The sequence below is a fragment of the Sylvia atricapilla genome, chromosome 4 (genome assembly GCF_009819655.1).
Source record: "Sylvia atricapilla isolate bSylAtr1 chromosome 4, bSylAtr1.pri, whole genome shotgun sequence".
Lineage (NCBI taxonomy): Eukaryota > Metazoa > Chordata > Aves > Passeriformes > Sylviidae > Sylvia > Sylvia atricapilla.
In genome coordinates this window covers 54247786-54273073 of record NC_089143.1, presented here as the reverse complement: position 1 = coordinate 54273073, position 25288 = coordinate 54247786, and the positions used below count along the sequence as shown (strand labels likewise).

General features: G+C 40.7%; 1 protein-coding gene across 1 annotated transcript in view; it reads right to left on the bottom strand.

Annotated features, from left to right (window-relative positions):
* SNCA (synuclein alpha) overlaps nt 1-25288 on the bottom strand; it is a 62501-nt gene that overhangs the window by 10147 nt on the left and 27066 nt on the right.

Here is a 25288-nt window from a genome sequence, read left to right as displayed (position 1 = left end):
ATGAGTTCCCACTCACATGGCTCCAGAGCAAGCACATGCTCCAGCTCTCTACCCTATCTCCTGTGACTGGAGTCACAAAAGCACTGACACAACTTCACTCACTCCCAAAGTTCTTAAAGAAAGGGGAAGATTGTCTCTTCAGGTAGTGGGAAGATGGCAGGTTTTCCCTTTTGCTTCTCCCTAGAGGATGAGCAGATAAGTTTATGCAATCAGTACTGACTCATTTGCTTGTACTCTCCAGCACAATGAGATGTGGGCTCACAGGTCATCTAGTGGCCAGATGTCACCTCCAAAGCTGGAATTTACTGACAGGACATGGTATGAATGAAACAGTCACCCTTCAGTTATTATCAGTGACTCTCTCTAAAGCATTGCTTCAAATCCCACCTATTATAGCACTTGACTCAGCTGGGGAATTTTAAAGCATATTTCTTCTACGGAGTAAACCAGCACTTGCGTTGAAAAATAAAACCCACTTGCAACAATTATTTGAACTACAAAGGTTTCAGGAGTACTTCCTGCAATTGTGATCTATTCAGCAGTAGATCAAACACTATAAAACACTAGAGAGACAGCCTGCATTTTAAAATTTATACTCCTGAAGTGACACTCTTTATCTAGAAGCAAATACACAACTATTCAGAGCTTCCACTTGAATTGGGAAAGGTTACTTCACAGCTCAGTGGCACAAAACACAAACATCACAAACATCTCTTCAGCTTATTCTCCTCTCATAGAAGATGAAATAATTCCTTTTAACTAAGTGGAAGGAATTTCTTAATAAAGTCTACAGGGTAAGGTGTAGTACACAAGGAGACACTTTAAAGACCAGTGCCTAAATATACAATACTGAGTATTTGTATTGTCTTTACCCTCCTACCCCAGCACTGCTATTGTTCTCTCTGCCTTTCACTTCCAGCTTACATGCAAGAAAGCAGACTGAAGTCTGCCATCCTCTACACTGCATGAGAGTGGATTTTGAAGCAACAGTTTCCCAGGCCAAATTCTGCTCTATCTTTATCAGTACAACAAGCCTGGGGTAGTTCTCCCCCTCACTAAACCATTGCCATGCTTACACCTGTAAGTCTGAGAGCAGCCTGGGCTTAGGACCCCCTTTTCAGACACCTGCTGCTGTCCCAAAAGGGATGGACACCAGAAAAATCCTCACTACTACTTCACATATAACAAGTGAGGAAGAGGGTAAGTTTGGATGGCCTTGGAGGAGTCACCCAAGCTCCACCTCTGTTTTAGGCAGGTTCAGCTTTCCCCAAATCGTTCCCAACAGATGACTGGGAAAAGCCACCTAAAAGCTTTATAGTCATAGAAGTTTGATACTAGAAAAAATATTACCCTGACTCATTGCAGTCTTCTCTGGGCTAACCCAGCTCTTTATGTCCATACAACACAAGAAAAACCTGTAGAGCATCCACTGCCCTGTACCTGTGGTGCTCATTTATGAGAACTACAGACAAGTAACATCTTGCTAGAGTTGGGATGTGGTTGCTTGGTATTTGGAACAGAGTCAAGTGGGGCAGAGATGCTGCTCACCATATTGCTGAGAAGGAAAAGGAGGGCAAGCATCAGTGCTGACAGAAGTCCAAAAATGACCTGAACCAGTGTGAAATGATGATGATCTCAGCCATAGAAGAAACTTCAAAAGGGAACTGTAACTACACTGTTTTTACAAGAAGGAGGCTTCTATTAATAAACTCTGTTAAACCATTTGACATTAAAATGCAGAGCTGCTTTTAAAGGATCAAAGAATTGAATGGTAGCTATTAGAATTGTTAAAATAACACTTTCCCCTCTGGCCCTTCCTCATTATTAATCACAGTAGCTCCCCAAACTTCACTGGATAAGCAGAGGCTGCCCCTGGAATGCATTTAAGTCACAGTGAAGTTATCATCATAAACTGCTAGAATCCACAGGAAGCAGACAGTCCCACACCCACTAGGAACAAAAGGGAAATATCACTTTTCACATCCCCTCTTCTGATTTGAGAGAGAGGATTCTCATCATACTCGAGCCCTCATCCCATTTATATTTAAGCACATCAGAGAAAAAAATTACACATACACACAACAGAGGTAGCACAAAGAAAAGTAGTTGAGATAGAAGAACTTATTCTGTTTGCAACATCCAGAATAGCAGGTGACATTCTGCCACAAAGTTTTGAGTGAAATACTGCTTAGTAGTTGCACCGATTACAGCATCTACTTTGGGGATAAATAGGAAAAGCCAAGCCACTTTTCTTAAATTCATGGCATAACAGTAAACTACATGTGATTTATGGAAGCTCAGATAAAGCTGAGGAAGAATAATCTCACGTATGTCACATCAATGCGATCAATTACCAGCAAAGCTTATTCTATGAGAGACAAGAAGGCTCAGTTGAAACACAGGAGGAGTGAGAAAACACATGCAGGAAATTAATTACAGTTGGTACAGTTCTTTCTCCTACAAGCCACATTTGCAGTTCCTGAACAATACACTGCCTGAAGCAATACATTTCCTCCATCATAGTGAGAACCTAAATGCTGGGTTTTTTTGTATTTTCAGAACTGATGATGAAACAAAGACTTACTCAGGCATGGAGTCATCCTGCCAAAGATGTGTACTTATAATATGACTCCCTGTAGTTTGAAAACAACACAAAAACCTATCTGCTACCAGCCATAAAGATGTTTCTGTACACATGCTGCCTGATAAACATTCGGATCAAATCAGAGCCAGATCTTAAGAATCACCCATGCAGATCTGAACACAACTAACTTGAAAGATTGCCACAGCTGGATGCCCAAGTGTTTCTAAATGCTCAAGAAGTATCAGCTAGGCACTGAGCTGGTGAGTTTATGGGCAAATGCCATTTTAGAAATTACATACTAGAAAATACTTCAAGGCTAAGAGTAAATGTACTTTGACATGAACAAACAAACTAAATATAATTCAGCATTATGCTGCATCATCATCTTTTAATAACAACCTCCAAATAATTTAGTTTCGGTTATCTGACAGGTATTTGTGCATTCCCTCAACAGGGGTATTGCAATAGCTCTCATTAAAGTATGAAAATTTTTGTAGTTGTTTAGCATAAAGCCAAATGACTTGTTTACAAGCATAACAAGCATTGCTCAACAAGCAGATTCAGTGAGGAAACACAGCAGTGCAAAAAATCGGTGATTTCTCTTACACCTCTGTAACATTTCTGATCCAAGCAGAAAACAAACCAACTAGTCCTTGTTGTCTGGTTTAGCTGCTCATCTACCTGGTATTATCCAAAAAATACTGTAGCATTGGAAAAAGGAACAGTTGGGTGTTCTAATGTTATTGACCTCCTTCCCATCCCTGTAACATTTCAAACATGCAAAGTGTGGATGCTTAGTGGGCTACCTTGACCTAAAGTCACTTCTGCCAGGATGTGCTCTTGACCATCCTAGCACCCTCAAAAAACTTTTTACAGAGGAAGAACCAGTGCTTGAAGTATTCAGAAGCATTTTTATGAATAGATTAATACAGAAAAGAAATTCAACACATTCTCTGCAACAAAAACAACAAGAGTAAACCACATTGTATGGCTATATGGTGCTTATTTGCCAGCTGGACTTAAACCATGACAAATATGTAAGCAATCTGATAAGAGAAGCTTAAAATAACATTACTACTGAAAGCTTAAAAGCTGATCTACTTCAACTTGAATTATTTTTAAACATTTAAATTCGTGGTAAATTTATTGAATTCATTCGTATGATTCAGCAGAAGATTTTCAAGCGTACACTTCATCAAGTAGTTAGCTCCACAGAAGTCAAAGCTTTTACACAGGTTTAATACTAACAGAACACTGTAGCAAATCAATAATGACCTTCAGAAATCCAGTGTTTCAAGTGCCAAAAAACCAAACTAATTAATATGGTAAGGTAGGACATATTGGAAATCTGATGCAAACCACTTTCATCTAGTGAGACAGACTCAGCATGTATCCATCTGTAATCTCTCAGATTAAATCAGTGACAAGTGAGCTCTTCTGCTATACCCTCACTGCAATAGGAGCATTAAGATTCAGATATAAAGAGACAGTATCCCAACAAAGTGTGTTCCTAACACCAGTTCCAACAACCCCTTGGAAACCAAGATTTAAGTCAAAGCAAACTTAGGCGACAACATTTCCCCAATGACTTGCAGGAACAGAATCTCTTCAGCAGTTAACTTTTTTTTTTTTACTGCTGCTGATTATCCTGTGCAGAGAAAAAATGCTCTAGTGCTTTGTGTTGTGTGGGTGATGCTCCCATTTCCCAGCTGAGTTTGGTTCAGCATTTATAGAAGGGATAAACTATTCTGAATTGGCTTCTATCAGTAAAATGACTCAGTGCTCACTGTGCAAGTGGGAGGACTTCAAGCATTTAACATTGCTTCTCACATTCTTGCTTGTCACAAATGCAAATGCTAGGGAATTTAAACTTGTTCCTCTCCTGTCATTTTAAAATCCTAAAGGGACCTTTGATCATTCAGTGGCCTGTTAAATATTTAGCAGTCAGGAAGACAGGATCTTTTTTTTTCCCTTCTGTGATGGTTTAACTGGTTTCAAATCTAATACTGCTTCCTTTATGTGAATATATTGTATCACCATTTGCCCAGCATTTTCCTCAGAGAAAAAAAAAATCCCTTCAATTTAAAATTGATCTGGTATTAAACGAATAAAAAAAGAAGACAAGTAATATAAACAGACAGAAGATAGGGCTGTGAATACCACAAACTACATCATCTGCATGCACAGAGCACACCTACATCTTGGGGGCTTAAAAAATAAACTTTAATTACTCTGTTCCCCTTCAGAGCTAAGTGCCCTGAGCTTGTTGAAGGCAGCACTGCCACTACCCTTGTCAGAGGTGTAGGGCTTCGGTCCTGAGGGCAGCAATACCTCTACTGCACTTGAACCTGTTAATCCCACTGAAGAGCATGTGATTGTTTTCATCGTAATATTCATCACACTCCATGTGGAGATGTGTCTCTCTGACCTAGGAGCTGAAACGAAGCACCAGGGAGCACTGAGCTGTAGCCAGCCCTGTTGCTCTGGCTCAACTCTGCCGGAGCCTGAGGAGAGATGGCTCCTGCAGCCTCCCACACAAACCCTCCCCCGTGCTCGTTAGCATTCCTGCTATATTAATGACTCATCTTCATTGTAAAGGACCAGCTCAGAGTTCTCATTAATCACCTGAAGTGTGCTGGCTTCGGCGGTTTGCTCCAAGTCCCTGTTAGTTCAGGCATTACAAACACAGGGAAGGAGTTTGTGGGTGAGGCCTCGCACTTCAGCAAGGACTTGGTAGCCTCCCAGAAAATACCTTAGGTCATAATCTGGTACTTCCAACCTAGCGCTGGGTAATTCCTGGCTATTTTTTTAAGCCAAAATTATTGCTTTCAAAATGTGATTCTTAAATTGCATGGGTGGCCAGCAGGTCACTGCTGGTGCATTCCCAGTGACAAGCTCAGAGAACTAGTCCTGTACCACAGCCCAGTCCACCTGTCCTGCAGAAAAAACACTGACTAGCTTGTTCAACAGTAGAAAAAGCCCAGAGTAAAAAATGAACGCACTGTACTCCAAATTGATTTATCCCTCAGGGGAAGTGAAAAACTTCCCTCTAAATAGTCTGAAAACGGCTCCCTAAGTATTATGAGAATGAGAACGCCACTGAGAAGAGCTGCACGTTGTGACAAGGAAGCACTGACTTTTCATGGTCTGTGGGCACCTTCTCTTGTATCCTAGCCATTACTAGAGTACATTCACAGCTCCTTCTTTACATCTCTTTGGATTTCGATTACTGTTTCTTAATTGTTTCTGTAATAACTTTCTCCATTTTACAGATGACCCTCTTTAACGCTAGCTACAAATAATATGGCTTCCTACTCTAGCTTAAAATGGGTTTTGCACAAATAAACACCAGAGCAAAGTGCACTGTTACCAAAAACTAACAGCCTGTAACTGATGTAAATTTATGTCCACCCACCAGTTAGCCCATCAATTTCTTCTCTTATAAGATGTCAAAGCACCTGTCAATCACACAGACAATGTGAGAGAGAGAAAACAGACTAAAAGAACAACTCTCCCTTCTAACTTGCCACACCATTCAATGGGTGAAGCATTCCATAGAGGTTAGAGCCCAGACACGGTGCATATGTATCAGGAACTTGACAGATACGTAAGCAATGCACCAAGGCTGTATCACTCCTTGACACATCATTTTCTTAAAACACACACTAGATACCACATACGGGGTATCAATCTAGAACCACGTATTTAGCAGGTAAATACCAGAGCAGTTGCACTGACTTTAGACCTTATGATTGATCATTTATCTATCCCAAAAAATGGCTTATCTACCAAGACTATTTGTATTATTGGAGCACCAATTCACAGACAGCTGGTTAAGGTCAGTTCAAGAGATGTCCTTTGTTCAAGGCAACAGCACACATCTTCATGTACAGCCTGCTCCACAAAGGAACGGGACAGCTTCTTCGCTGACTGGGACTGCCAGACTGAACCTACAAAAGCCTGTAACTAGGACTGGATGTTAACTCCCCAGCATTGGTGTCTTGGAAATTACTACTCAATTTCCCTCCACGGGACAAGTGTCTACAGCTACCCTAAAGGAAGTGCTCATTCCTACTTGCGTTGCCTGCCTAAAATAAACACCTTTCTGGCACAGGAAAAAACCTACTTTTAGACATGCTACATATGAGCAATACATTTTGCTGTAAGACAACAGACAGACTTGAGCTCATGGCAGCAAGGGGCAGCCCACAGCTGACAACACTCACAGATCAGCTGAGCTCATGTCACAGGCAGCATTGCTTTTGCGCCTGAAATACATTTTGTTTCCCCTTCTGCTTTAGATTTTTTTTTTTTTTTAGTTTTGCACTTAAGGATTAGTAACTGCAAATCCAGCAGCTGCATGTTGCTGGTGAATGGCCCTTCAGTGAAGACCTCACCATCTTCATCTCACTGTGCTTTTCACCTTGGGTAAGAGCAGTCCAAGCCCACTCAGCACTGACCTGCATAAAGAACGGTCTCCTGTTACACAAGAAAATGTCCTGGCTCAATAGGCCAGACTTCTGAACTGAAGCTTCTCTCCTCTACATCCCCAAAGGACTACCTGCCTTGTTCTAAGTCCTGGATGAGCAGTCAGTGCAATTCCAGAATGCTGACCCAGTAGCTGTAAACTGCTAAAATGCACTACTGACCAAACCTGTAGCACCACTCAGCACTCCAGCCTGGGCAACACCAATGCTATGGCTTCATCACATCCACTCTACATTTTACTTGACTAAAGGCTTGAAGTTTCAGTAAACCATCCAGTGGCTACTAAAGTGTCCCAGCACAGTAAGAGTACTCACAAAAACACTGAAGGAGCTTTCATATTCAAATAAAGCAACTTGGTATTTCCTTCCATAATTGCTTTAGTCAGGGCAATCTGATACTGTTAGAAAACCCACATTTAATCAAGAGTTAAAAGGTGTTTTTCTACATGGGAACTTACAGTAATTAACTTCAGCAGCTAAGCTCGTTAAGGACACTTCCCTGTCCAACACATACCACCTGAACTGGGACTGAGGCCCCTTCATATCTGCACTGCCCACACTCACACAGAACAGTTTTCCTCCCTCACCAGCTGGACCCCATGATTCCCACACAGCACAGTCACTGAAGTCTCCATTTTTAAAGTACCTCAATTGCAGTGTAATAACAAAATTACAGCTCAAGCTGGTGCCTTCGAGGAGGGACTCAGAACAAAAGAGCTTTTATACCCTCATAGTTTAAGTGCAGAAAGGTCTGGAATCATCAGCTCCTGCTGTGTCCCTGGCCACAGGTCCCGGGTCCCTCTGTTCTGCAAAGGGTCAGCACTTCATGGCCTCTTGCCAGGGGCTCAGGCTCCTGCCCCCCAGAGCTGAGCCCATAACTCAACTGTACTGCAGCCACAGCCTGAGCTACCTGCACTGAATACACGCCTGCCAAAACGCTGAGTGAACTCACTCTGCAGAAATTGCAGACTAAGTCTCCACAGGAAAGTTTTGCTGTACTCATGGTACATACTGGGAACATGAAACCAGTCCATCTTTATTGATGTGTCTATACCCACATCAGTTCTTGCAATGTGCCTATACCCACACCAGTTCTTCCACCAGTATAGCCTATTCTGAAAAACTTGCTCTTTTTTTACTATAAAAGCTTTGTTGACATTTGGGATGAAGTTCCTCAGAAAGCTCTACCAATATCTGTCGACCTTCTAAATATAATCTTTCTTCAGACATCTATCACATTCTCCCATGACACACACGGAATCTGTTCAAGCTTTTCTGTACAGTCAGGTACAGATTTAACTCTGCATTTGCCAGATTGGGATAGTATATCTAAAGTATAGCACAGATAGTATATCTATATATGTGCCAACATTTCTGTCCTTTCCCATCAGTTATTAGACTGTGTAGCTACTTGTGGTCTTGCAATGCCACATGACTACTGAGAAAGAGCCTGTTTTGAAGTTTTTAAAGTAAAAAAAAAAAAAAAAAAAAAAAGCGCTCTGATGCCTTTTCTTTACAAATTGCACAGCAGGAACCAGCTCCTAGTCCCTTCTCTGGATAACCTTGCCATTTCCCAGACTGCTTCTTGAAACTCACTTGGAAGCACGATGTGCTTTCCACTGCTACAAAGCAAAGTCATCCCAAAGGATTGTCATGGGTTTGAAGTCAAGGGCATGCCATGTTTACTTGTGGTTTCTGTTTTCTTTGGGAAGCCTTGGAGAGAAAGGTCAAAAATAAAAAGCTCACTGCTGATACAAAGCAGCGCCTTCTAAGCACAAATGTTTGCACATGTGCAGCAACACTCTAGGTACCAGACGTAACCATAAAAGCATCTCTGCTTCGTAAACATTATGATTACTCTCACTTTTTCTTTTTGGTAAGAGAAGGAAAAGGTTTAAATTCAGGTAATGTTCTTCAAAAGACTGCATTAGAGATGCAAAGATAAGCAAAGCACTCAAAAAACCATGAAACACCATCTGCTCTCTTTTATCTTCTAATGTCTATCAGCATCACCAGTGTTGCCAACATTAGTCACCCTCCTCATGATATTGGGTGTTTTTCTCGAGCTCTCAGCTCTCATAATCAAAATTACACAATAGCAGTTTAAAATAAACTAAAAAAAACCCAAAAAAATAAACAAAAAAACCAAAACAAAACAAAAAAAGAAATCCAATACACTTAATGCCTGAGGAAACTGGTGCAAGTCAGCAGCTCAGAAAAGCAGAAAAGTTTGAACTATTTAGATAGAATTTAACTGCTAAAATTTGTTATGATATTAAGTGTACCCCAGGATCTATCTTTCAGAGTAGCTCAGCTTCCACAGAGGGATAACCACGCTTAAGTCCCAGGGTAGCATGCTGAATCTCTCAAAAATTTGTTTTTAACTATGACCACAGAATATCCAAAAAAATCCTGTTGCAAACCACATTTTTACACAGGCATAGTTCATGACAAAGAACTCAACTGAACTCTGTGCCTTTGGAAACCAGGCAATACTCAAACACTGAGCCCCATAATGATTAGTCTCATTATCTCCTCATGGGAACATCCAGGAGAACAAACGCAGCCTCTGCCTCTCTTGCCAACTTCACATTATCACGATTACATCTCACTCAGTTGCTTCACACAGCTTTTATTTTTACATAAAGTGAAGAACGCTATTGCTATTCTGAAACACGAAGTATGTCACTGCCCACTGCCTGCTGAGACCAGGGTGCAGCTCTGACAAGAGCAGTAGGCACTGGAGAGGCACCAGCACACCTTGGCTGGCAGGTGGAGCAGGGCAGCCCAGGAAAGGCCACTCACAGGTTTTTTTTCAACAACTCAGCACAGCTGAGCTAGGACCCAAATGATTTGGTACCCTTTGTGAGTAGCCAGCAGCTGGGAAACACATCCATTATGCCCTGCTCTCTCCCCCCATTGCATCCCTAGCACAGGTGCCAACCAAAACCTCAGCATCATCCTTTGCATTTAACAAGATCCCAAGTGTTTAACCCCATCGTGGGGTCCTCCTGTTTGAACTGGCAAGTAGGGGCTGCACTATATGAAAGCATTCTGTTCTCTGCACGCATGTTACAGCCTGCATCCCTGCAGGAGGCTCTGACTCATGTCTGACTCATGCGAGACCTGTACCACCAACAGCATCTATCACAGCCAGAAAATAGTACTCACTCTCGGGTTGGGAGATATTTTAATGCCATGTGTGTTAAGGAAGAAATACACGAGCCAAGGTAGCTGGCACAAGGAGACTTGAAGGCAAATGATGCTGCCCTGAGCCCCACAACCCTCACTGAGCCCAAGCAGTGGGGCTTCCACAACAAAGACTAAACTGACAACAGCCACCACCTGAGCCTAATTTATCCACAGCACCCTGGAATCCAAATCCCACTCAAGACATCTTGCATATGCACATGTGAGTTCACATACTCACACAGAAGAATGAACCCAAGCACACACTTGGTCCTTCACACAATCAAATCCTGGTCTTTCTGGCACTCTGATTTGGGCAAGGCATTTTCCAAAATTTCTTTTATTTTCCTATCTACATTTTCCAACGTGAAACAGCAAAGTTAGTAATTTCCTTGCTGCTACAGCTTCCCCCCTGCCAAGAGAGAGGAAAAACACAGAATTTCAGAGAATCAGAATATTTCTTACAGAGTCACCTCCCTCTGTCCTTGCAGCCTCAATAAAGCAAAGCCACTTCTCCCTCACATTTAAAACCACTGAGCTCATTAACTATTTAATTAATTTTGTGCTTACCTGCTGCACAAGCAGCAAGCCTCAGTCTGTTTTCCAAGTTACAATTTTTTTTGTTGTCATTTCTAATACATAGTTTTGTGCACAGAGGCTTCCTGAGAGCCATGTGGACTAAGGCATGTTTCATCACAGTAGGAAATACAGAAATTGGTAGAACAGCAGCACTAGAATTAAAACATTTATTTGATATGTCAAACAAAACCTACAGCACCAAACCCAGCAGTTCCTTACAACATGAAACTAGAATAAAAAAGCACAGGCAAAATGTCTAAAATATCATAGAAACAGAAAATTTGAAATCTTACATGGTATATTATATATTTGGCAATATAATTTAACTGCACTGTAAAGCAAAACTGCTTAAGCATTTGACAGGTATATCGTTTGTACTCACTGCAAGTAACTCTACCAGTGGAGACAAGAAGTTTTAATTTGCCTATAGGGAATTCTTCCAGATGAAATATCGGAGGGTAGTTGAATATTCAACACAAGATGCATTTTAGAAACCTATTTGTCAAAGAATATCCTCTTCAGTTAGTCCTTCCAGAAAACCAGGCTAGATTTTTAATTGTGTACCTGTCAATGCAGATCATTTAAATTATGCTCAGTTTTTAGGCATTAGTTTTAAGAATGAAAAGAGAGAGGAGAGATCATGAGATGATCTGCTTGGTTGATCTCTGGCCACTACTGCCAGTAGACTTGTTAGAGGGAAGCAGACAGAAATCCACGCATGCAGGAGTCCATCTTCTTAATCTACTGCAAATCAAACTACCACCTACCTGGGCAGCATCCAACAACTGCCATCAACAGTAGTCACCAATACATGTCTAGAATGCACCCCAGAACTAATTAGTCAGCTTGCAAATTACAACTTCGCAAGCTTTCCAACAAGAAAACAAGCACATCTTATATTGCTACTTTTTCAAGTTTATATTTTACCTGATCAAAACCATTTAGAGCTACATACTTGGCATTAAGCAAAAGGCTCAGATCCAGAGTCAGTGCCATAACTGCCAAAAACTTAGTTTTGGATTGAGCTGTCACCCATGTCATAGGCTTAACAGTCTTGGATGCTTAGAAATAACAATAAAAAGCAAATTATGATGCTGCTGTTAGCCTTAACACAAGGTACCTGCATCATATGAACTGCTCTAGCATCACCAGAATTCTTAACTTGAATGTTAGTGCAGGTGAACGCAGGTAGGAAACAGCAGTGATATTGGGAAATATCACAATTCCAGGAAGCACACAGTAGCTGAAGAAAAGGCCAGTGGCAGCATCTTACTGCACATCCCCAATCCTTCAATCATGGAGTGGTGAACCACAGGGAAATAACAGCCTTGGTCCTAGGACGGAGAGGATACATGGTGGAGAGTGAGGAGGAACATAGGAAGTGGTTTTTAGAGTAACCATGTAAGCAGACTCCACAAATCACCACCCAATAGCTACAGAAGAACTGTGAGAAAAACCAAGAATGACTCCCTACCACAGGCAAAAAAAGCATGGTCCTGTTTCTCTGTAGTGACTTTTCCTAATTGGAAAAGTAAAGCCAAGTATCTCATTGCCTGCAAAGTGGGATTAATTAGGGATCCCACACAGCCATTTCCTAGCAACACTATACAAAGAGAAAAAGTAGCTTCTTCTTTCAATTGCAAAAAACCCCATATTTTTAGAAGAAATTTATCCTGACATCCAAAAGTTCACAGATGTATACTTCTTTTCCTTCTTTAAAACATCTATGCACTTAAATATAGAAAATAATTCCATGCTATTTGGCATCAAATCAAAGAAAAGAACACATGTAAACAAAACACTTAAATAGCACAGGAAATATTTATTCTGTTAAGATCTTACTGGGTCAAATCAATATAAAAAAATGAATGAAATAGCAAAAGGTATCCTTAGTCATCCAACAACCATGGTATAATGCAAGGAAAAGTCTCACAGTAGGTTTGATCAAACTATTAGTCCTTGGCTTTGATCACTCTGTTTCTCCAAAGATTCTGATGGGAAATATGTCAACGAAGTGAGGTAGGGGATCTCTCTACTCAAAACCATAGAGAAATAAAGACAAGCAAAACCCCAAAGCTAGTAAGACAGCTTCAGACACCTTCTTACATTCAATCACTCTTCCCATCACTTCCACATAATGCTTCAATTTTTAATTTTTTCCTAACACCGCCATTATGCTACCTATGAGCCCCAGTTATTGGTGGACTCCAGCTCCACTTAATCACTATCTGGCCAATAGATCAAATAGCACAAAACATCCAGGCCTAACCTGTCTTGCAACAGGAATGATTTTAGGGAAGAGCGGTGGTCAAGCTATGTCATGCAGTTAAAGTAAGATCAAACAAAATCTATAAACCTCAGTCAGCCATATCCATAAATTTCAGCCTTCTGAAACACTTGCAGCTTTACTAAAGACTCCGTTGATGTTCACCTCTGCAGAAGTCTGCCCCAGCTTACAATAGCAGGCCAAGCAAATATTTTACACAGATAAGGCAGAAACATCCTACCAGCTCTGCAGGTAGGGAAACAGACCGATTAGATTGTCAGTGATTAAATGCAAAGCTACAGCCTGTTTCTGATAGACCAGAACTGTTCCTCTTACTTCTCTAACAGCCTCAGTCCATGGATCTAAATTTTAATTCAAATTTTTAATTTAAGCTCTGAAATTAAAAATTAATTTTGCCTACCAACATGCCCTTAAGTTACCGTACTTCTATGGAGTTTGTTCCAGTGATCTTTTCTGTTACAGAGGCAGCTTGGGCTCGGCATCAACCATTTCACTTACAACCACTAATGAAAGAACCTGGAAAAATCTTTACTTGATCAATCCAACCTTGAATTTTCTTCCCTGCTTCCTGCACTCATCCTTAACTGAGTATCACTGTCCCCATTTCCCCCAGAAACACAATTCAGGGAAATTATTTTTTTTTTTAACAGTACAACACAACATATTAATTTCTGATTTTTCTCCTGACATCTGTGAGGATGCACGGAGTTCACTATGGGGTCACCAGCTGCAAATGTCACCTCCCATATTTTTGTGGAGCTTCTCTTGACCACGTGCTTATCTGCCATGAAGCAAGTTATCCTGCCTTATTTCCAGTGTCTGCTTGTTTCCCAGGACAGAACATCAAAGAGATGTAATGATCACATGTCCAAAACTCACTAGCTTTGTAACTACACTCCAGCTTATCTCAAGATGTTTTGACAAAGCCTTCACATATTCTATCTTCCCCAGTTTCACCATACAAACAATAGTCCTTGTCCTTTGAACACCTCATCACCTTTAAAGACAACCCTCCTGGCATATGTTTCACACGGACACAGCTCCATCCCTGTCCTTAGCAGGGAAAACAGACATAAATCCTATGCACAGAAAAAGTTTTCCTCAACCAGGTTTTCAGTGGGAGCAGTAGAGAAACTTCATGTACCACCCAAATAATGTGGTTCAGGATGAGTATTGTTTTTGTAATTTTTTTTGGCCCAAACTCCTATTGTTCCTGAAGAAAAAGGAAGCCTTTAATTGTTTTTCAGGCACATTCTCCGCATTAGAAGGCCTGCCAGATCTTTGCTGATCACCTCATATGCTGACATGGCTCTTATTGTTTTTTGCCTGTTAAAAAAATGGGGTTTTTTTATTATTTGCACATTATGTTCTTCAGAAAAATGCATATTGTTTGCCCAGTCATGCACCTCCCATCATTACCTTAGCCACAAGTTGTGTAGCTCTGCTTTGGCCACTTGCCCTCCTAACTTAGAGTAATTTATGAACTCTGATATTCATTCAGCTTCCATGCTTTTAACCAGAGAAAAAGAGGCCACTAAATGCTTGCAGGAACTACACTGCCTGCCGCACCTTCTGTAATCTCTGGCACTTCTGTTCATTGTCCTTAGTAGAAGGAGAAAAATTAAGGTGGGGAGCATGCCATATCAGTGGCTTCTCTTCTGCTGAAATGACTGTGTGAGGTTATTTTCTGTTCCTGCATGATCTGGAGCTGGTTCCTCAAGGTGTAGCTAAGCAGATCACCTGTGAGTTACGCGTTCCTCCTCGGGACATTTAGTGCCCATGCCACAGAAGTGAAGCCCTAGGGCCAGACTTCACCAGGTAGCTGATGCTGAGTTGAAATTGTTCACAGTAGGGTTATGCTGCCTGAACATGCAGTCCCAGGTTTTAGTGGTGCAGTGATTTCTTCACCAGTTTCCAGCAGGAGTCATAACACACCACTAGGATGTTCACAGAAGCTATTTTTGACCCATATTGTGGATATTCCTTATATCCCTGCTACCCCCATTTTAAATCTCAGTTTGCCTTGATTCTTTTTGAGTCAGACTCCTTAAGAGTTTCTCAGGTCACTCAAAAAAAGACCAAAAACCCTAATACAACTTGCACAATTACATATCAAATTGTATTTTAATAGGGAATAACTTAATTAAACATAAAAGATGCTGAGCGCTAAGCAATTTTAAGGAAAATTATTGGCCAACATAGTGAAAAGCTCACCTCCTCAACTTCCAAAATCATGATCACTCCTTTCACCCTAGTGGCTACAGCTGTAGCCTTCAGAGTAATCTCAATTTTACACGCTCCTTGCTTTCTCTCAGTCACTCCGTGGTCGTGAAACCATTAGTATTTAAATCTGAAAGGTCTGGCTAAGAAGCTTATCTCACCTAAAAGAGCATTCTTTTTGACTAAAAGCTAACAGTCCGTTCCAAGATGGTTTCCAACTCTCCACTTGTGAGTTTGGGTAGCACCAGAGAAGGGGAGATGCCATCTCAGTGCTCTCTCACTAGGGCCACAGTCAAAAAGGTTTCTGACTTACCCTCATCGGTACTCACACTCTAACACTCTTGGAGTCCCTGGAGCCCCTGACAACCCAGTACCGCATCTGTTTTGAACACAGCAAAACACCATCTTTGTCAGAGGCCCAAACAACTGCAACCAGTGACCTTATTTCATTTCCTTTTTCCCAAAGGAGTACTAATTTCAGCGCTGCATTGTAGAGCTGGCAGAACAGTACGCCTTACAAATTAAGCCGAGAGAAATAACATTCCCAACATCACATTGCATAATGCAAGACACTGAGATTTACTATGTTATTCATGAGCCTTAACATACTGTACTCATCTATTCACAGAGCACTGAATCCTCCTTTTTAGAAAAGGCTCCTACATGTCCCATGCTAACAAAGATGACATTTATGAGTTTTACCATCAGTCTTTTTTCTCCTTAACTAATTTTTTCATTGTAGGAGTATGTCACTTATTTATGGCATGCATTTGGGTGGCGTGTGGGGTTTTAATCACCAACTGGAAGAATTTTCTTTGTTGGACATTTTGGCCAAAACTGTGCTCATTTAAGAGTGGTTCAGAACTAGTAACACTGAGAAGGCCCACTGGAAGCACTTTAGCAATACCTATTTCAGAATAAGTAATCTCAGATTAGACACCCTGAAGTTAGAATCCTAATTATGGGTCACTCAAAAATTGCCTTGGACAGTGACCTAATTTGTAATGCTGAAATGATATCATCAATTTAATTGCTGCTGAGAGGGAAACAAGTAATTAGTTGGTGCTTTCTAAAAGAACAACCAGCAATTTAAGATAGTTTTCCAGGGAAATAGTTGAAACTGCAGAGTTATCTGCAAATAAATCTTCACTGAATTGCTTCTTCACTGCCAAAAAAGGGTCCCCATTGCACAGTAAGCAGAGGCTGATGGGAGAGAACTACATCATTAAAAAGCTAAAATGTGTATGTTATTCCATTTTCTCATGCAAACATTGCTTCTCTTTCATAGCCTTAGAGTAAGAGCATCACATTTGAAGGAAGCCTTCCCTCCAGTTGGTTTGGAAGAAAGAGTAAAATAACTAGCATGAGCCTACACAAACAAAAAAAAAATCACAAGCACCTAGAAGTGAAATACCTTAAGACTTTTTGAAAGTTTTGTTATCCTGTGACCAAATATTCTATCAAATGTTGTTTGATTTGGACCAGATGTTTAGGTGGTCCAAAATGAGCACTGATGAAAGTCAAGTGACAACCACTGGCACTTCACAAGCAAAATGTCAACAGTCTGGGTGGGGATTTGAGAACTGCACCAGAAGCACTAAAGTTTCTCTCACAGAGAAAAATCAGTATCTCTCTGACTGCAATGGGCAACAACTACACACAGCTGAAAATCCTGCTCCTGGATGGAAACAGAAGCACAGGCAATAAAACACTAGAGCAAATCTTGCCCAATAAGATAGCTTTTTTTTGCACAGAATGATAAAAGCAGTTTGATTAAGGGTGCACAGCTAAATTAATATACTTGGACTTTACCCAGGCAGCTGGTGTTGTACCTCAAAAACTTAATTTAAAAATTACCTCAAATTGATTTGAAACAAACCAAAGCCTTTTGAATCTAAGCTGTAAGGAAAGAACAACAATAAATGACAGTGTTTCAATGTGAGGGAAGGTGTCTCATCAGTTACTAAAAGGATTTTTTAAAAATATCTTCCTTAAAAGATCTGTGATAGGAAAGACAGATACTAGTCACAGATTTAGAAGTGGTAATGAAGTGGAAGAAATTCTGATTACTGGCAGCAGAAAAGGAACACACATATCTAAAAACTGAATCTCAAATATTAAACTCCCAGAATTTATCCCAGAAATAATTTGTTCATAAGCTTAAAATCTCACTTGAAAAAAGCCCCCACAACTATTTGTAGCAGGAAATCTTGAAAACGTGAGCCAAATGTGACTATTACATACATGTGTAAAATCCCTAAAATACCCAAATGACAGCTCAGAGACACCACATCTCCCCTTCACTTCTGGGTGTTAAGTCAGAAAACTAAGAATAAGTTAATTTTGCTGACCATTAAACATCTCAGTAAATCTTGCTACAAAACCAGCATCCAGCTAAAGCTCATAATACCCACAACTTGAAGACACACTGTCTTTACAATGCCTATTTTAAAAAGTATCCATGAGAAGCTGCAGCCACACTAAGCCATTATGAAATATTTCAGAACACTGATGTAAACAACTCTTGTAGCCATTTCAACAGCATTCGTCATTCCCCTTATTTACATTCTATTATCATACATATGAGAAGCCACTGCAAATATGCATGCAGTAATGTATTTGCACAGTTCCTTTAAAAAAGGCTTTGTGAGTTTGGAAGACTTTCTATCAAGAGAAAGAACATTCTGTGCAATCAGTGACCAAATGCACAGTGCAAATAAACTGCAAACAGCAGACAGAGCAACTGATAGGCTAAAACAGCCAAATAATTTTGAATAATGGGCAAATTAATGAAAATTGAAATCTGTTCACACATCATTCATGGACACAACAGCTAAAATTTCTGCATAACGAAGTTTTGAAATAAGTATTAGAAAATGTTACAGGAAAAATATGGCTACCACGACCAAGACTGGATGATTATCCTTTCCCCCTTCTACCCCCCCCGTTTCTTATAATCATTCAGTCTAAGACAAGAACAGGACAGCTCCCCTGGATGAGCATGTTACATAAAAAAGTAGGATTTCCCCTTTGCCATTTTATTGCAAGGTGCATATTTTTCAAGAAGTGCAAATAAAAACTCAGTTAACATCAAAAAAATATCAGGATGAAGATCATCTCAAAGACCTCTGATTTGATATTTTTTTGATCATCAACTTGTCCTTTGCCTGCTAAACAGCACACAGATAAGGAAAGATAGATCAGCTGTCTTGACAGCAGAAAAGTAAAGGACATCAAATACAGCCACCAGTACCACAAAAAAAAAAAATCTTCATGTGGGACTCTGGCTGCACAGAGTTACACAGATTCAAATAACTGCTCAGCAAGTTGAGAGGTACCACAGGGGAGCCGCACTTTTTACACAATGATTCTGACAACTCTGGCTAGGAAGTCCCCTAGGTGAACATAACTTCTGGCAAGGGAAGAGTGAGGCCATGCCCTGCATGTCCTGTAACTTCAAGATGAGATCCACACACCACACCAATGTTTATCCCACTCTGTCCACCCGAAGTACACTCTTTTAGATACAGAGTGACTTCAGAGAACCATTACAGCAATCTTCACCCAAAGACCCAAGGAATATCATGTTCAACTCACAGTTCAGACTGCATGGGAGGAAAGCACTGTGGCTGCTTAGAGAATGACCTCCATGACTCAGAAACATGGGTTTTGTGGGTCTGGTCCATGCTTATACAATTACAGAAAGAAAAACATGGACACAGCAGCTTCAGGCCAATACCAGTCTGTGTATGCTCTTCTTCAATGCAATCCACCAAGGCATGAGGCATCCTTCTCCCCAGCCATGCAAGAGGTGAAGTGCTAATTAGTTAACTGGACTCAGAGGTAATTAGTTAATGCTCAAAGATGAACTAGGACTCATGGACTCACCATCTTCTAAAATGGAGTGGGGTCATGCAAATACAGTTATTTCTGCAGCACCCATGCCTACCCTGTCTGGACTGACGGCTGTTCAGGTGGTCTGAATTGGTACTTGTTAGCTGTATAATACTTAAAATACTAACTGGAACCAAACACTTGGTTCAGCTTCCCATCTCTTTTCTCAAACAGAAATTGACATCCATATGTGGCACTTGAGCCAATCCTGTCTGAATGTGACACAGAAGGAAGAGATTGTTGAGAAAAACGTGAACAGAACGGTACTGCTATCACATCCCATGGTACCGCTTGTGTGTTCTGGTAGGAAACGCTTCAAATACAGCCTGACTACTAAGATGAGACTTAAATCAAAAGGCGTATAGAATTATTAGGTGCACTAGAAGGCATGGTAAAAACAAACAAACAAAATTATTTCCCTGAAACTAAAAATGTCATTACTTGGGTGCAAAGTTTTACGCATCTCACAGATATTTTAGGAGCTGCACAGCTACTCTTCTGAAATGCCCCCCCATTGTAAACATGTCTGCATCCTTATTACCAATAGTAAGGCAACAACAAAAAAAAATTGAAATAATCCCAACTCCACAGGAACCACAAAATGCCCTCTGTTCCATTTCCACTTAAACACCTTTTTTTTCAGTGATGGACAAGGAAAAAGACTAGAAGATAGACTATCCTACCATTACAACTTCATTAAGTACCTGAAAACTCAAAAGCCACCAGCCTTGTGATCATTATCTCATTTCAAATGAAAAACTCCTATCACCTCACAGTAATTGTCTGCTTCTCTGACAGTATGAAGAAGACTCTAATAGTTTACTGTATTTCAGAGTCTAAGGCAATGGAGAACTAAATTGCTTGGCTTGGGAAAGGTGGAACAGAAAGCATTAAAAAAGACAGGAGAGTTCTAAGTTATTACTTCTTACCTCAGAGTTAATATAGTGATCTCCCATAAGGGAAAATGAGTTAAAAGGCAGTATTATGCCATCACAATAGACTAAATGCATATACATACAATAGGACTCCAGGAAACCAAACAGCTGACAGTCTGGATGATCCAACCAAGAGCATAGCTAACATCTGTGCTATTTTTTTAATTGCAAAGCACTTCCGTGCAATGCTTGACTGATCATTATTTTATATATTCACAGCTGAAGAAGCAGTTTCCCTGACAAGAGGCTCCTGCTGCCTGGAATTTGCACTTGTTACTAATATCCCAATTATGTTACTACTGATGACCAAGAAATAGAACAAAGTATTCAGTAAGAAATATGGTCATGCACCAAATTATCTCAGATTCTCAGATGTTCAGTCTACACTGTCTTTAAAAACAAAACTATTTATATGGCATAATGAAGTACTCCAAGATCAGAACAATTTTGAACAAAGACAAAACAGAAATCAAGCACCACGTAAATGGAACAAGTTTTCTGTTGAGTAGGTTTGACTGACAAGATCATCCTTTCTTGCTGTCAAAGAGTGACAGTCCACGCTGAGGTGGCTGAACAAGCCGTAAAATAAAAACTTACTGTCAAAGGAAGTAAGAAAACTTAACTGCCAGCAGCTGTCATTGTACCAGCCTTACCCTCTGGTTCTTAGTCAGTTCTAGTTGCTTTCAAACCTTGCCAATCTAGAAGACATACCAGGTTGATCAAGAGTACAAGACAGAACTGACAGCTGACAGGCTCATAATAGCCCTTCTTCATGCAGCCAGACATAACAAATGGGAACAAGGGATGAATTTAAGACCTCAACACCATTTCGCATGTTAAGACTATGATGTTATTTTCTGCTCTGTAGTACTTGGACATGATCCACCCAGTGCTTGCTGCCTCTGGAAGAGCAGCTGCCCAGGTGACTGATGTTGACTTGCACAATGGAGAAGTCAATGCTCCAGATGCTATGGAAGAACAAAACAAGGAACAATGAAGAAAAAAAGATTTTCATGTCACATTTAAAGCCAGAAAAATTACCCATGCCATTTTTTTCCACCCTCTAGAGACTTACTTAATAATTACTCAATAACGCCTGGTGGCAAACCTCAGGATTTTGGTTTCTTGCTCTGTCATGGACAATTACTATAATTTTTCTCTCATACACAACTCCACCACACAGTGGTTAAGCTTGTTAACAAAACTTTGAACACTGCAGCATACACAGCCCCAACAATAAAAGATAAGCAGAAACAAATCACAACTGTTCAAATTCAGAGTCCAAAAAAGCCCAGATAGGGAAATATCCCAAGTGCTGACTTTAGTTAACGGATCTATGAACTCCTTTTTGCCAGCCCACTGGCTAGAGATCCAAGTGAGAAAGCCTGCTGTTAATGAGAACAACTACAAAATTATGCACTAGCATTGTTAAAAAGTGCTAGACTTGTAACCAGTTCTATAGATGTGTATGTTATTTTATCTTATCAATATGCCCATTCACTTCTGCTTGTTTTTTCCGCAATCACCTGTCAGGACTTCATGCATTATTGAGCTGCAAGTTGTTTATCTGCTCACCAAAGCACTGTTGGGTGGCTGAAGAAGAGGAGTCTCACCCTTGCTGCACTTCCAGTTTTAACACTCACATACTAAAGCACTTAAGCCTGTTTAGCACCCCTGAACAAAGACAGTCACATCATGCACTTAAGCATGAGCATGTTTTTACAGTAAGTGATTCTCATGTACATCCCAAGTCTTTACAGGGCCAGTCCACAGAGCATGCAGGTGTTGCACTCCTGTCCTTTCATTTTGGAACTGAAGCAACCCGCTTCTTGAGAGATCAAGTCATCAGCTAAAACAGGAGCTTCTTGGTCCATCTCCCTCACTCCTTGCATAGCTTGGATCCTACCAGCAGTCCTTCAAAGCCTCTGTTAGCTACTCATCTGAAACAAGTGAGGGAAGGAACTTCATGCAATGCCTCATTGTGAGGAAGATAGCTCCTCTTAGTCAAACATTGCTTCTATTTCTGCACTTCTTTGCCCCCACTTCTCAAGCCAGTCTCAAACAGTCTGAAATGCTGGGCACACACAGAACGAAGCTTTGTGAAAGCACAGTGTGTTCTACCAAAGAGCAACCAACAGCTAGCCGGGTGTTTTAAAAGACAAGCCACCATGTCTGGAGATGAGCCAGCCCTGCCTCTCCTCCAGAAGAGATTTAAAAAACCCCAGACAATCCAATGCAGCTCAGATATAACAATCAGAAATTACATGGTGGCCTTACAATAAGGGACATAACAGATGAGATAGTACAACACAGAAGCTCTTCATAAATACGCTACATACAGTAGCTTGAAACACAGTCATGATTTTAACAGCTACATTGAAATGTTTTTTGCAAGTAGTCGACAGTTCATGTCAAAACAAAAAAATACAAACGATTTCAAGTTTTCTTCCTTCTGAAAAATGTTTGCTAAATGCTATGACAGGTTTGTTCCTCTCCTTGAATGCCAGATACATTCAAATAAATGTAAAGAAAACCCTAAAAGTCTACATGAGCTCTTACTTGCCCTGGATCATTGTGGCATTTTTAATAAAGATCTATCTAGCCAAGCTACATACTCAATTTCTTCTGCATAGCCACTCTGGATTAGAGTCTTGTACCTGTTCACCCTTTGACAAGCAAGTTAGCTTTTGACAGCATTGGGGTAATAAAAAACTTAGCCTGACTTGCACATTCATGATTTGTAAGAAAAGCAGAAAAGCACCAATTCAATTCTGATCTCCTACCAGTCTGCCCAGGAGATTGGGGTGGGAAGTGCCCATAACAAACACTGTGTACATTCTTTATACTTGGTTGAAACAGTTGGCCTTTCCGAAGTGTCAACACCCCTCCTAATGATGGACAGTCACTCCCCTTGCCATCCCAGCAAAGGGGAGATGGGTGTCTATCAACGCACTGCAGTCATTGGGATTCCCAGAGGACTGCTGCAGAGATCATGGAAAAGGAGCAAGGAGGATAATGGCAGGGGAGTGGAAGCAGACTGTCTCTAAGGTTCCTTCCAAGCCAAGTCATTCCATGATTCTCTGATACGACGTTGCCCTGTACTGATGAAATACCTGGTCAACCACTGCACACCCAATGGAAACGAAAGGGATAGGGCTCTTCTACAGTACACAAGAGTGCCTGTAGGACAGATGGACCTAAGGCCTAGATTTTATCAGGTTATAGAACTCACAGGACAATTTTAACTCACTGGAAAATTAGAAGGTGTTCTCATTTTACTTTAAATATGGATAATCAATAAACACAAAGCACATGGCTGCAGATTTTTCTTAAATTTAATAATCTTAGAAAATCCCTTGTGTCCTTCTTTCATGCATACAAGCCCACTCAAATGCAAAATCCTCAGAACCTGATAAGTTCCTTTTTCCTTGGGGCAAGGGGCACTAACCAGGTGAGCTAGTGAGATGCCAGCATACAATCCAGGAACATATGGGTGGATATGACGGTTTGCACAGAGCTCAAAATCTGTCTCAGGCATTGAGAGCTGGAACATGAAAGCAGAAATAGAGGACATGACATCACGGACCCTGTACAGATACTTTCAGGTAACTTCAAATCTTCCCTGAACCTATGTCCCTGTAAAACAATCACTCAAATGCCCTGCTTTTCCAAATTTCTCCAGTGTTAGGTGCTAGGACAGGTATCCAAAAACAGTCAGCACTTAAAAAGCTCTGCTACAAATAAGTTTCCTGGCAATTATCAGGACAGATGCAGAGCACTTATTTAAAAAAAAAAAAAAAGACCTAAAATCCAATTTCTTCCCAAGGGATTCACATGTTTTATCAATGTCAGACAAAGCTGCAATCCATTTCACATAGCATATCACAGTTTGAGCCCTTTCTCTGTGTTCCCACAAGCAGAAAGATTTATGGAGAGCAAGTTCTGTGCCAGCATTCACACCCCAGGGAAACAGGATTAGAGGTTGCCTCATGGTGCTTGTATGCAAAGGGAATCAAGAACTACCTTTTCTCATATATGAGCACTTTTCTCCCTCATTCCCAAACCACCAAATACCCCCTTACCCAGTCTTTCCATCCTTTCCACCCAGCTCATCCCCACCATTGACTTAGATCCCACAAATGGACTTCTGCCCCACAAATAGACTTTTGCTAACTAGAGGATAGAGAGAAAGGTTGGGTTTACCATCTGTCCCAGTCAAATCAGGTCACGTTTTCTTAGGCCACCTTTAAATCCAAGATAAACAGAGAAAACTTGAAGCAACTGAATGTCCTTGAGTCTCTGTGAAATGCATTAAACTGACATCTTGACCAGCTATGATACTCCATTTTATTTCAAGTACAACCAATAAGTGTCCACATTCTCTTCATGTAGCCTGCATACCGAGGATGAACTCCCCAGTCTGATTCTCCTTCAGGACGCCTGCAAAGGCTGCCCTTCCCATAATGTACCACACACAATTGAGAGGCATAGAGCTGAGCTAAGGAACACAGAGGCTGGGAAAAGAAGAAACAATTCCACCACTACTCAACTGTTAGCAAGATGCTTACATTACTCCAAATAGATTCCAAAGCAAGGTATAAGCTTCGCTTTTTGAAGTGGTTTCATTACTTCTCCCAGCCTCCCCTATTTCTCAGTTTGGACAACAGCTGACATTTACAGCAGTCCAACCAGCTGCATTATAAAGCGTACATCCGAAATGTAGCTCAGGGAAAAATCTACTGAGACAGCTAAGACTTAAAAACTCCATCTCAGAGATGGTGTGTAGGAGGTGGAAAGAGGCACTGCTGAATCTGTTACCTTTCCTGTGAATGATGAGCACACCACCCCTTCCAAAAATAGACTACAGAAGAAGCATTATGGTGGTGACTGTGAAAAAGCAAGCTCACTACTCTGGCTCAGACATCAGGTCAGCTCTATGTGAACACATGACCTCCTTCAAAGCTACTGAAATAGCTATTACTTAGGTTTTTGCTAAAAAAGTAAACACATGGAATCTATTGAAAATTATGGCGCTTATAAGAAAATGTACCGTCATTTCAAGAAGCTGTTTCATAAGTTCCATGCAAACAGAACGTAACCACTGACTTAAAGC